This window comes from Balaenoptera physalus (assembly GCF_965194825.1).
Source record: "Balaenoptera physalus genome assembly, chromosome: 9".
Taxonomy (NCBI): Eukaryota; Metazoa; Chordata; class Mammalia; order Artiodactyla; family Balaenopteridae; genus Balaenoptera; species Balaenoptera physalus.
In genome coordinates, this window is record NC_138888.1 from 72,498,505 (window position 1) to 72,508,141 (window position 9,637).

The 9,637-nt window shown below is 41.3% G+C and overlaps 1 protein-coding gene and 1 long non-coding RNA gene across 2 annotated transcripts in view; one reads left to right on the forward strand and one right to left on the reverse strand.

Annotated features, from left to right (window-relative positions):
• Nucleotides 1–9,637, forward strand: part of CEP162 (centrosomal protein 162) — a 221,251-nt gene that overhangs the window by 86,485 nt on the left and 125,129 nt on the right. The gene's annotated exons all lie outside the window — the stretch shown is intronic.
• LOC309666548 overlaps nt 1–9,637 on the reverse strand; it is a 31,192-nt gene that overhangs the window by 3,051 nt on the left and 18,504 nt on the right. Inside the window, exon 2 of the long non-coding RNA XR_014267169.1 lies at nt 4,168–4,259. This is a non-coding gene — a long non-coding RNA (uncharacterized lncRNA). The remainder of the gene's footprint in view (nt 1–4,167; nt 4,260–9,637) is intronic.

A 9,637-nucleotide genomic window follows, 5' to 3' on the forward strand; every position in this document is an offset into this window, starting at 1 on the left:
CAGTTTTGAATGAAGTTAGACAAGAAGATAAATTGGACGTGATTTTTCCAATGTGTAAAGGGTGGGCATCCACCACATTTCAAAAATTTTCCGGACTGTCATATTTCTAGTCAATTCTGCATAATGATCAATGTTTCTCTGTGAGATTCACATGAGGAAGACTTGTCTGTGCCAGTTACATATGGGAATTCTGTGACTATGCCTACATTACTATATTTTCGACACTACCTGCATGATTTGATTGCACTTGTATATCTCTGACTCCATTTCATTTATATTCAGATGGGAGGATAGAAAATAGGGACAGGAATTAATCTAGATGTTTCTAAGTGGATTTGAAATACATTAGGGGAAAAAAAAAACCCTCCTGCCAAAACCAATTTTTTTCTTAATTCATTACCAAAGAAACTTAAATCCCACCTCTTTCATGAAGAATTTCATTGCTTAAAAGAAAAAAAAAAAAAAAAGTCAGTAATTTCACCCAAACCCCAAGCTGTGCAAATTCATTTCCCATGATTATACATTTACTTAACACTTAAGGGGATATGTTATTTGCCTATGACTAATACAAACACTTTCATATTCGAGGTGTTTAATCTAAAGGATAGTTCTCTTATTTTTTCATATTGCTGCCTGGATTTTAAAGAAGAAAATCATGAAAAAGTGTTTAAAATAAAAATTTCCCCACAATTTACCTTTTTCCAGCTTTGACAGAAATAATGCTGCTGTCATGGGCTTCACTAATGCAAAGTTCTTTTCCCCATCAAAAAAAACATGGGATTGAATAAAAGACCTTGATTTTATGCCAGTGAGATGCATGTCAGATGTCTAACCTACAGAACTGTAAGATAAGAAACTTTTTGTTGTGTTGTTGTTTTGGCTGTGCCGTGCAGCATGCAGGATCTTAGATCCCCAACCAGGGATTGAACCCGGGCCCCCTGAAGTGGATATTCAGAGTCCTAACCACTGGACCACCAGGGAATTCCCAAGAAATTGTTTTAAGGTACCATGTTTGTGATAATTTGTTTCAGCAACAATAGAAAATGAATACTAATACTTGCAGAAACCAGGGCCGTTAGTCATAGAGCTAAAGCAACACACCAGGCGCAAGACTCAGAGAAGCTAAGGAAGACCCAGGGGGCGGTAGGGCAGTTGAAGCCCAGCCACTGCTTTGTTCCAGGGTGAGTCAGCACATCAGCAGTCCTGTGTGTGTGTGTGTGAGTGTGTGTGTGTGTGTGTGTGTGTGCGTGTGTGTGTGTGTGTGTTAGCTACAAAATAGCTGCTGCTTCCTTTTGCTTCCAAATCTCCCGTGTGGTTCATGCCATACAAGAAAGAGGACTCTGGGAAATTTAGTTCAATCCAGCCAAATTGACACATCACAAAGCCATTTAATAGGTTTTTCATGCCATAAACTTCTCTGATTTTCCTTCTTTCCTTCTTTTTGAGAAAATTAATATCAAACTGATTTCAAAATGTTTATCTTAAAATGTTTAAATGAATTCAAGGTGTTTTATTTAGGAAGAGAAAAAGAAAATACTCCCCATGAGTCTAGAGTACTATGCATACTATGCATACGTATTAATGTATGTTTTACATACTAATTTACTTAGTTATTGACTTACAAAAGGTGAGCTTCATCTAAACTAACAACAGGTTCCTAACTGAGATCTAGGCAGTTCCCAAATGAGTGTTTTCCGAAGATGCATGGTTTCCTGCAAATTGTCATTACCATAAAAAATTGTCTTCAAGGATGCAATGCATAGAACCTGGAAAATGAATAAAGTTACAAAAGGCAGAAAGAATATTTAGGTTCTAGCCCCCTCTCCACTCTGTCTGAGGCGGGCAGGCATATTAAAAAAATCACCTATTTCTCTGAAATTTAATTTTCTCATCCACAAAACAAGAATGAACTCTTCAGCTACCTTCAATTCCAGGAAACATAACTTTGAGTTACCTACGATTTTCTGAAGTTGAAGGTATGTAATGGAAAGAATGGTTACTATGAGGTGGGTGTTCTGAACATGTTTCTTAACTGCTTGATATAATCAGCCTCTATCTATGACGAAAACAGCCAGAGGAGTGACTAGATAGATAGTAGCCATCAAGGTCTGTTTTTCAAAAAACTTAACTAAATAGAACAGTGAGATCCCTGGACACGCTAAGTTGTAATCCCTCTCTGTGGGGCAATCATAAGCCTTTGAAACACGTGAAAGGAAACTGACCTTACCCTGAAAAGTAACATAGCAATGTTAAAAGAACCACAAGTATGTAGTAGATCAAGAGAGTAAACTTTTTGAATCTCTCCTGTTTTACAATGAGCTGTAGTGACCTCAATCAGGTATGTGCTTTTCTGATCCACAACTCTAAAAAAGCAAATTTTGACTGTAAAATGTATTAAGAATTTAACTTATTTGCCATATGTGTTATCTGAAAGGGGGCGGGGGGGAAACCTGCTGTGAAAACATTAAAAAAGAAAAAAAATTTGACCACATTAAAAGAGTAAGGCACACAAGGACAAAAGGATAATGATTTTTTTCTCCTAAACTCCTGGCCTGAACATAAATCCTCCTAAAACCCCCCTTACCAGATGGCTAACCCAGCGAGGAAAGACAGCCAACTTGATTTCAAATGTGAGAGTGATTTTTTTATTTAAATGAAAGATAGAAACTGCCTCAACTCCATTATATCTACGAGGAGAGCTCAAGTGTCCAGCATGTGGGTCTGGTCTGAGTAGGGAGTTTGTCTTTTTTTGAATAGAAATCATATGTAAACCCAGGCAGTGGCCTGAACCATTTGCTAAAACTAATTGTTGGTGGTGGAAAGCGGAGTAGGAGATTGTTAAATTCTTCCCTGGCAGAAACCTGATCTGTGGAAATGGACTTCACAGGAACTGTGATGAGGTTTGCAGCTGGCAGGAGAGGATGAGAGTGTGGACACCTGCATCCCCATCTTCCCTTTGGCAGCACAATCGAGACACTGAAACAGCTCTGGGAGGTGGCCAATGGCCCGAAACGCAGATTTGGCATTCTTTTCCTCCCCAGCCCCTCCTCAGCCCAGGATCTGACAACAAAAACTGAAGCGGGTGTATTTCTAAGAACCTATATTCTCAAAAAATTATTATTTAAGGATGTGGCTATTTTGAACTATGATGACTATAAGTACATTTAAGATATACCATTGACAAGTTAGAAAACCACCAAGTAAGGCCAGATGTATAAACTGACTTGATGCTTTAATTTAAAACACCAGCATCCAGTTGAAAGGTCTATTAAGATATGAGTCAACTCACAGAGAATTCATACACAAATGAGGCTGACCTCTTATTCCTGGAAACTAGAAATGATTGCCTTTTAAAATGATTATTAACTGGGACTTCCCTGGTGGTCCAGTGAGTAAGACTCCGTGCTCCCAACGTAAGGGGCCAAGGTTTGATCCCTGGTCCGGGAACTAGATCTCACATGCATGCCACAACTAAGAAGCCTGCATGCCACAACTAAAGATCCCGCATGCCACAACTAAAGATCCGCATGCCACAAGGAAGATCCTGCGTGCTGTAGCTAAGACCCGGAGCAGCCAAATAAATAAATAATAAGTAAATATTTTTTAAAATAAATAAAATAAAATGATTATTAACTAATCTATACATCACCAAGATAAGAGGACTTCATTAGTTAAGACATTGTATTATAAAAGTTAACTTTTGATTTTATGTTAGTTATGACAATATTTGAGAATCCAGTTGTGTTCTATAAGCTATAACATAAAGTATCCTATGTTTTAAATTGTTGTGCAACATGTAAAATTTTTGCTAAACTACTGTTACATTCTTTTCTGATTTAGCTTTTGTTCACTAATACCTAGAAATTCCTCCCCCCTGGCCCCGCCCCAATCAGCACTGCAGGAACTCTGTATGAATCTGTTGTTTCAGTATTAGTGGACATTACCATGGCTTCTTCCAGATGATGGAGAAAGATACCTGAGCACAGCTGATTAGGGAGAACACATAATAATATCAAGTAGATATTCTAAATGTACTTTCAAGAATAAGGAGTGATGTCCCCCCTACTCGTACATTTATCAGCTGTTATTTAATAAGTATAAAAACCTGCATATGGTTCTTTCACATTTGTTAGAGTTAATACTCTAGCGTTTCAGCCAAACACTTACTGTCACTGTTTTACAGACAAGGAAACACAGTCCCAGAGTCCTGAGCAGAACCGGGGCTCAATACCCATGCTCTTTCCATGATATTTACTCATCTAAAAAAAGAGAAAAGAAAGTGCAATTACAGATACTACTCTGGGAAAGGTGTAGAGTGGTCCACCCCATGAAAAAAAAAGTAAAAAATGGGACTTCCCTGGTGGCGCAGTGGTTAAGAATCCGCCTGCCAATGCAGGGGACACTGGTTCGAGCCCTGGTCCGGGAAGATCCCACATGCCGCGGAGCAACTAAGCCCGTGAACCGCAACTACTGTGCCTGTACTCTAGAGCCCGTGAGCCACAACTACTGAGCCCATGTGCCACAACTACTGAGCCCACGTGCTCCACAACAAGAGAAGCCACCGCAATGAGAAGCCCGGGCACCGCAACAAAGAGTAGCCCCTGCTCACCACAACTAGAGAAAGCCCACACGCAGCAATGAAGACCCAACGCAGCCATAAATAAGTAAGTAAGTAAATAAATAAATAAATAAGAATCAGTGTGGTTTATCAGTCATTTATCAGATATCGATCAAAAAATGTCAATATCTTTGTAATATTACAGATTACAACCCTATGAGAATGCTGCCATTGGCTTATAAAATAAAATCTCGTCTGCTGTCTGGCAGAGCTCTTTAGTTCAAAACATTTAAGAGAAAAACATTGTTTTTTCAAGTGAGTGTTCTTTTTATAGTATATTTTAAACAAATTATGTTAGCTAGAAACACATTGTTGTTTTTAAGCAATTTTTTAAAAAGCCTCCTTGATTTCTTTTGGATTTTGTTTTCCTTTAAAATGCTTAGCAGAGGCCGGAGTAGATAGGCTAAAGTAACGGGGTGCTTTACACAAGGAGGAAGCCAGTTTCCTGGCTTCTCATCCCCATCTAAGAAAAAATGTTTCCTCTAGTGCATCCTTCTAGATTTATGTTCCAGTTTCTCCAGCTACAACACATGACTGTTATCGAATAGTTACCAGGACATTGGCCTCTTCCTTTCACTGGTGCGCATTTGAACCAACATCCATACCCAGTCTCCAACCCCTCACCCCCCGCATCCTCCAGCCTTCTTCTACAATGTGACACACTTGAAGGCAGGGCCTGTGTCTTAGCCCGCAGGACCAAGCACAGTGTCTGGCACGTGATCGAAATTCACTGAGTTGATTAATTGGAACTTGCTGTTTCCATATACCTGGTAATCCTGTCTAGTAGACCAGTGCTTCTCAAACTGGGTTGTGAATTGAAATCACATGGGGAGCCTTAAAAATGCTACTGCATGGCTCCCACTTCCTGAGATCCTGATTTAATTTGTCCAGGGTGTGACCTGAGCATCAAAATGGTTTAAAACTCTCCACGTGGTTCTAGCGAGAAGCCAAGAGTGGGAATAGCTCTAACGATTAGATGCTTCCCGAATTGACAGATTCTCCAAGTGATCCCATGTTTATTGCGTAACTGCAATGTCTTAGGTTATACTGGACAGTTAGTTATTTTCCCTCCCTTTATGATCCCATTCCCTGCTCTTTGGGAATAAGCAAAGTGACTGCTTTTTAGTTATTGGCTGCTAAACCAGTATTTAAATCAATGCAATATGAAATGCCCCCAAACTTCCAGTGGAATGTGTTTTGATTGTATTTTAAGTTGGTTTTGAGCAGCTTTTCTTTTAGAAAAAAGAAATCATTTTACAAGTCTAGGCCCAGGGAACACAGGGAACATAATTTGTAACTCTCACTTACTCCCCCTGATATATAGATATCTTCCATGCCAGTAATCTGAAAAATGTTTGTATGCTCTGGAAGACACACACACACACGCATTTTGCTAATATAATTTTATAGAGTAAGACCACACAGAGATGTTTGGGGAAGCCATTTTTGCAGATAAATTGGCATGATTCTTAAATCAATAGACAATGTTCCTCTGAGCTCACTGGGCTTGCACACCAGAGTGAAATTAACTCGCAGTCAACGATAGGATAACATGGCTTACAAGATCCTTTGTGTTCTGGCTCCCTCCTACCCTCATCTCTGCTGCTAGGCAACCCCTCACTTTCCCCTTCTCTCCTCACCCTCCACTCTCAGCACTTCTTACTCTGTGGAGCCATCATCCCATGAATGTGCTGCCGGTGCTGCACTAATCTCATTTATATTCTTGTCTCCATCACTAGACTGTAAGCTCCTCATGGGGCCATCCTGTGTCTTATCTCTAACACCTGGAACAGAGCAGCGGCCAGGAATACCTTTGACCTGTTAAATGATTAAACTCCAAAGTCCATGCTCTTTCTGGGACCTTTTACAAGAGCAGTCAGAGAAGGTTAGGAGGTAGGTAACTTGTCCTAATCAACCACAGCTCTGGGTGTGACTTGAATACACAGACCTTGAGTCAGTGTGTTAAGTAATTCAGAGAAAGGAAAGAACAACATGAAAAGTGGCTGTGTGTTTTCAGACAGCACCAATAGATTGAAATAGCAGAAGTTCATTTATATTATTAAGTTTGACATTGTTTTCAACACTTTCTTGGTGGAGGAACTTCAAAGAATCATCATCTCTCTGTTTTCATCTACTTTGAAAACTGGTTGGTATTCATCTGTTTCATCTCCTTCATTTCTGCCAGAGAAGGAAAACTAGCAAACGTGTCAGGGTTTACCCACAAAGTACTCAGGCCATTTATCCTAGTGTGGATTCTCTGGTATGCATTCAGCTTGACTTGTTTACCTTGCATTGCCCTCAGGTGGTTTTTTTACTTATAATTACTCACTTGCAATCAATTTGTAGCAACAAGAAGATACTCAGGACCCTGCTCTCATCTGTGGCAGACACTGCTAGCTGACCACCAAAGCTATTTCCTTGTCTTCCTGGGCAAAACAGCAAGACTACACTTTCCAGTCCTTTGCGATCCTATGTGGTCACCTGACACTAGCCAATGATATATGAGTGGAAGTGATGTGAGCCCCTCCCAGGCCTGGCCCATAAAAATCTCCAATGCACGTAGTCCGATAACGCTTTTTCTTTCCTCTACCACCAGCTTGATGCCAAGTGGTGAAGACCGGCAGAACCACCAGGTGGGAAGAATCTGCATCACTGAAACCGCACGGAGGAAAACTGCCCGCAGGAGGACTTCACGCGAGCGTGAGTAAGCACTAAACTTCCACTGCGATAATCAACTGAGATTTGGGGGTATATCAGTTACACTGATAATACACAACCCAGCCCTGGTTCCCCTTGAGACGGAGCTTTGCACAATATTGATGCAGAAATGAACACCGCAGCTGCCGCCGGTGTCTGGGAAACTCGGCACCCTGGAGCCCTCACTGCTCCCCCTCCGGGAACTGGACCCCCCTGGGCAACACTCCCCAGAGCCTCTCCCTAGTTCCTATCACCTTGCTCATCAGCGGATACGATCACCGCAGGAGCCCCTCTTTACCCACTCCGCTTCAGAGTTTAGTGGCGGTGGGCAGGTGGGGAAAAGAATAAACAGAACGTTCTTGAGCATCCATTATGTATCAGGTATTGTTCACACATTATCTCATCTTCAACACCACAGACCCCACGAGGGAGGCCTCCTTATCCCCACTCTCCATCCAGGGAAACCAAACACTCACACAAGGTTACCAGATGGTAGTGGCAGAATCTAGATACCGACTGGCTCTTCTGTCTAGAGGGCCAGTGATGACTCCGCTCACCGTGAGCCCCATGCAGACACACAGCCATCCTGCTTCCCTGTCACGGGGTCTCCCTTGGAGCGCGCGCCTCTTGGAAGGGCAGTGTGGGAGCCTCTCCTTGGAAGCCAAGTCGTTTCACAGAGACCAGAGTGGGTGGAGGATGCGTTACTAGCCTCCTCATTTAAAACTTGGAACACATTTTTCCATGGAAAAGAATATTATGCAGAGACATTCCATTTCTTTAAATGTATGCGAAAGCTCTTTGCAAACCATGAAGAAGTATGCAATATGCCTATAAGGAATTACTACTCTACAGTTCATTAGCACGCTAATTTTGATACTTTGTGGATTAAATAGCCTTCTGTGAAGTGGTTGGAGAATTTAACCACTGACTGTTACGTTGTCTCAAAGGAAAAACACATTCCATAGCCAAACAGCTGACTTACAACAGACATTTGGAACCGAACCCATTCATAAACTGAGAGCTGCCTGGATTAACATGAAGAGGACACATCATCACCATCTTCATCAAGTATTATTTATTAAGAGCAGTGCATAGGGTGAAGGCTTCGGGGTAGAGGAAAAAAAGAAGCGAAGTGTTAATCTAATTTTTTAATGGCTAAAATTCCATATCCCCAGTTGTGAATGAACTCAAGCTGTTCCTACACATCCCTCTCATCTTTCTCCTTATTTCCTTCCCCTTATTTTGCACTTATCTTTGACTTTCCTTTCTTTTTCTTTTCCTCTTGCCATTACATTTTTGGTCTATCTTCCCCATTTATTCACATTTATTCTCGCAAGAAACAAACTTTTTTTCTAAAGCTGACATCTTCTCAGACTTTGTGATAAAGTCTAGAAATACCAAGATGCGTAAAATGCAGTTCTCTGCAAATTCCCTGACCAGTAGGGGAGGCGAGCCCTTAAACAAATAAAATTCTGTCTAATGTGATCAACACAGAGACCTGTCGGGGGAAGTGAGGGTTTTGTCTAGGCAGGAGTTAAGGAGCAAGTCCAGTTCCCTTCTTGCTCATCTTACACTTGCATGCCCTTTCTCCTGCCATGCCAGTTTAAACCTTCATTACTTCTTTTCCGAACTACTTTACAGTGGTCCTAACCCGTCTCCTGGCCTCTGCCTCTCTCCACTATAATCTAATGCATATATTGCTGCCAGAAATGTTTCATTGGGACAACTTCAATTGTACAATGCCCCCTACTTATCTCACTGATACTTTTTGCTCTCAGAGTTTTATAATAATTCCTCACATTGCGTTTGGAGGCCCTCCATGGCTATATCTGTAGCCCATCCCTATACAGAGCTCCCTAATTAGTTAATCAAATTGAACCACATGTTATTCCCCAGACACACTTCCTTCCTTATGCTATTCTGTCTTCCTGAACAGTACTCTGCAAACCACTAGCATGAACTTCTATGTATCCGTCAACACCCTGCCCAAAACCCACTTACTTGCAGAGCATTCCCTAATCCCCTCAGCTATGGATTCTTTATTCCTTGTTTGGAGGAATGAACCAATGTTTGTTGAGCATCTTTTATGTATCCAGTGTGGTACTGGGTAGTTTTCATGGACTATCCTATTCAGCGTTCACAACATCCCTATGAAGTCACAGTATCAGTTTCCCCACTTCTCAGATAAAGAAACCAAGGCCCTGAGAGGTAAAGTGGTGTGCTCTAGGTAAGGAAGTAGCCGACCCAGAATCTGAACTGCTGTACAACCAGAGTTCAAAGCCCATGTTTGTCTCTTTCCATCAAGCCTCATTGCCTCCTTCT